We start from the raw sequence: 4,764 nt of genomic DNA, 5'->3' as shown, positions 1-4,764 counted from the left end.
ACCACTTGAGCCACATTTAGCCTTTCTTACTCACCTACTGCTGCGGGTGGGGTGGGGTGGTGGTGGGCAGCTGTGACATCAAAGAAACACTTGTGAAAGTCAGCCATGAGTCACAGCTCACCTGAAGACAGATTTAATCATAAGATTATAGAACACTTTTCTTTCTCCTCTTGTTAGTGCCACAACAGAGGTCTAGTATAATAAAATTGGATTACAGCTGAAGTAGCTGTAAGACACAGACTTTTTCTGACGAGGAGTACTAAGAGAAGCCCGAAGTTATGAGGGTAGACAAAAACAAAGGCTCCAAAAGAATCTGAAGCCTCTGGCACCCATAGCTACAGCAAATACTAAACAAATTCATCTCTTGCCAGATGAATATAAATCCTCACATTAAAGGCCCACTTATTTCAGGTCCTATTATGCAATGCAATGTATCTGATGTTTAATAAAAACTTACAAGATATGGCAAAAGGTAGAAAAAACACAGTCTGAAGAAACAAAGCAGGCATCCGAACAAGACTCAGATATAACTCATGTATTGTAGTTATCAGAGAGAGAATTTAAAATAACTATGTTGATCTAATCAAACTTCTAAGCTTTTGCACAGCAAAGGAAACCATAAACAAAGTGAAAAGACAACTTATGGACTGGGAGAAAATATTTGCAAATAATGCGACCGACAAAGGCTTAATTTCCAAAATATACAAACAGCTCCTACAATTCAATAAGAAAACAACAAACAACCCAATCTAAAAATGCGCAGAAGACCTAAATAGACATTTCTCCAAAGAAGACATACAGATGGCCAACAAACACATGAAAAGATGTTCATCATTGCTAATTATAGAAGAAATGCAAATCAAAACTACAATGAGGCATCACCTCACATCAGTTAGAATGGCCATCATTAAAATGTCTGCAAGTAACAAATGCTTAACAGAGTGTGGAGAAAAGGGAACTCTCTTACACTATTGGTGGGAACGTAAATTGGTGCAGCCACTATGAAAAACAGTAGGGAGGGTCCTCAAAAAACTAAAACATAGAGTCACCACATGATCCAGCAATCCCACTTCTGGGCATATACCCAGACAAAACTCTAATTCCAAAAGATACCTGCACCACTGTGTTCATAGCAGCACTATTTACAATAGTCCAGACATGGAAACAAACTAAATGCCCATCAACAAATGAATGGATAAAGAAGGTGTGGTACATATCTATATACAATGGAATATTACTCAGCCATAAAAAGTACAAAATAATGCCATTTACAGCAACATGAATGGACCTAGAGATTATCATACTAAGTGAAGTAAGTCAGAAAGAGAAAGAACTAATACCGTTTGATATCACTTATATGTGGAATCTAAAATATTACACAAAGGAACATATCTACAAAACAAAAACAAACTCACAGATATAGAGAACAGACTTGTGGTTGCCAAGGGGGAGGGCTGGGGAGGGAAGGACAGGGAGTTTGAGATTAGCAGATGCAAACTATTCTATATAGGATGGATAAACAACAAGGTCCTACTGTATATCACAGGGAAGTATATTCAATATCTTGTGATAAACCATAATGGAAAGGAGTATGTAAAATAATATATATGTATAACTGAGTCACTTTGCTGTACAGCAGAAATTAACACAACATTGTAAATCAACACTTCAATAAAAAAAATAAAAATAAAATACCTATGTTTAATTTGTTAACAGCTGCAAAGGAAAAGGTAGACAACATGTAAGAACAGATGAATAAGGTAAGTAGAGAGTTGACAACTTGAAGAAAGAATCAAAAAAGAAATGATAAAAAACAATATAACAGAAAAAAAATGCCCTTAGCAGACTCATGAGTAGACTGAACGCAGTCAAGGAAAGAAACAGTAAGCTTCAAGGTATGTCAATAGAAACGTCCCAGACTGAACTACATGTAAAAAAAGAATGAAAAAAAGAAAAGAAACAGAATATCCAAGAACTGCAGGACAATTTCAAAGGATGAAACTCACACAACTGTAAAATCCAAGAAGAAAGAGATTATGGAGCAGGAGAAATATTTGAAATAATCCTGGCCAAGACATCTCTAAAATTAAAGACAAACACCAAACTACAGGTCCAGGAAGCTAAGAAAACTCCACACAGAACAAATACCAAAAAAATCTACACTTAGGCATATCATATTCACACTGCAGTAAACCAAGTATAAAGGAAAAATCTTGAAAGAAACCAGAGGGCAAAACTCACCTTAATTATAGAAGATTAAGTCTAAGGACTGTGTTGGGCTTCCCACCAGAAAAGAAGTAACAAAAAGAAAGTGAACTAAAATGTACAAAGTATTCAAAGAAAAAAAACAAAAAACAAAAAACTAAGATTCGATATCCAGAAAGATTTTCCTTCAAAAGTAAAGGAGAAAAAAATATTTTCTCAGACAAAATAAAAAGTGAGGAAATTCATGAGAAGCAGATGTGCCCTGCAAGAAATTTTAAAAGAAGTTCTTCAGGGAGAAAGAAAGTGATATAAGTCAGAAACTTAGATCAACATAAAGAAGAGTATCAGAGAAGGAAAAAAATGAAGGTGAAATATTTTTCTTATGCTTAGTTGATTTAAAAGATAACTATTTGTTCAATATAATAATCTTAATAATGTTTTACATGAATATAACATATGGTTAAGTGAAATGAATGGTAACAACATTATAAGGGATGGGAGGGAGAAATTGGGAATGGTCTCAGTTATGTATATACTTGTGAACTAGTGCAGTGTTATTTAAAAGTGGACTTAAAGGTAAATGTATACTGCAAATGCTAGAGCAGCCACTAAAAGCATCTTAAAACTAGTATAATTAATACAGGGGAGAAAGTGGAATCATATAAAATGCTCAATTAAAATCTTTGAGAGGGCAGAAAAATAGGAGTGGTTAAGAAAGTAAAAAGAACAAGTGCAATAAATAAAAAACTTAAAATATGGTAGAAATTAATCCAACGAATGCAATAATCATTTTAAACATGAATGGTCCAAGTAAAAGACAGAGATTGTCAGATTCAGTTATAAAAAAAAACTTAACTGTATGTTTTCTACAAGAAACTTTAAATATATAGACACACATTAAAAGTAAAGGGATGGAGAGAGATCATATTAACACTAATCCAAAAAAAGCTGACATTGTTATATTAATTTCAGACAAAGCTGACTTCAGAACAGATTTCTAGGGACAAGGAAGGGCATTACTTAATGACAAAAGGGTAAGTTGTTCAAGAAGACATAACAATCCGTAAAATGTATCCACCTAACAACAGAGAATCAAAAGATATGAGGCAAAACGGACAGAATTGCAAGGAGAAACAGACAATCCCACTATTATAGTTGGAGAGGTTAATGCTTCTTTTTTAGTAATTGATAGATCCTGCAGGCAAATAATTAGTAAGGACATAGTTTGAATAGCACTATCAAACAACTTGAAGTAATTGACATTTATAGAGTACTTCATCCAACAGCAGAATACACATTCTTCTCAAGCTCATATGGAACAATCACCAAGACAGACCACATTCTGGGCATAAAACATACCTTAACAAATGTAAGAGGATAGAAAACGTACAGAATATGTTATCAAGTCACAATGAAAATAAATGTTATTAAATCAGTAACAGAAAGCTGAAAAATATAAAAATATTTAGAGATGAAGCAACATACTTCTAAATAACTCATAGGTCAAAGAAGTTTCAAGAGAATTTAGAAATATTTTGAACTAAATGAAAATAAAAATACAAATTATTGAAAACTGGGATATAGCAAAAGCACTGCTTATTGGGAAATTTATAACATGGAACACATATATTAGGAAAAAAGATATAAAATCAATAATCTAAGCTTTCATCTTAGGAGCCTAGAGAAAGATGAGTCATATTAAACTAAAGTAAACAGAAGAAAATAAATAATAAAAACTTGAGGAAAAAGCAATTAAATGGAAAGCAGGAAAACAAACGAGCAAATCAATATAACCTAGATCTGGTTTCACGAAGAAATCAATAAAATTGATAAACTTCAACCAGGGTAACCAAGAAAAAAAAGAGAGAAGATACAAATTACTGATATCAGAAATAAGGCTATCACTACTGTCTGATTTAACAAACATTAAAAAGGATAATAAGAGAATATTATGAACAACTCTACATCCACAAATTTGATAATTTACATGCAATGAACCAATTCCTTGAAAGATACTAACTACCAAAACTCACACCAGTAGAAGTAGATAATCAGAATAAGTTTCTATTTCTTAATGACACTGAATGAACGATTAACAATTTTCTGAAAAAGAAAGCACCTGGCCCAGTCTGTCTCAATGGTGAATTCTACCAAACACTTAAGGGGAAATGGTACTGATTCTATACAAACTCTTCCAGAAAATAGAAGCAGAGGTAACATTCCTTAACTCATTCCATGTGGCCACCATGACCCTAATACCAAAACCAGATAAAGACACTGCAAGAATGGAAAACTACAGACCAAAATTTCTCCTTAATGTAAATGTAAGAATCCTTTAAAAAATTAGCAAATTGAATCCAATGATAAAGATTATGCATAATTAACAAATGACCATTATTCTTGTCATGCAAGGCTAATTCAAAAATTAAAAATCAGTGTTCCATCACGCGAACAAGCTAATAAAAAAAAAAAAGCATACATCAAATTGATGCAGAAAAAGCATTTGGCAAAATCCTACACCTTTTCATGAGAAAAATTCTCAGCTAACTAAGAATAAAG

The sequence above is a fragment of the Eubalaena glacialis genome, chromosome 2 (assembly GCF_028564815.1).
Source record: "Eubalaena glacialis isolate mEubGla1 chromosome 2, mEubGla1.1.hap2.+ XY, whole genome shotgun sequence".
NCBI lineage: Eukaryota > Metazoa > Chordata > Mammalia > Artiodactyla > Balaenidae > Eubalaena > Eubalaena glacialis.
The sequence above is the reverse complement of the archived record's forward strand: the minus strand, read 5'-3'. Positions refer to the sequence as shown.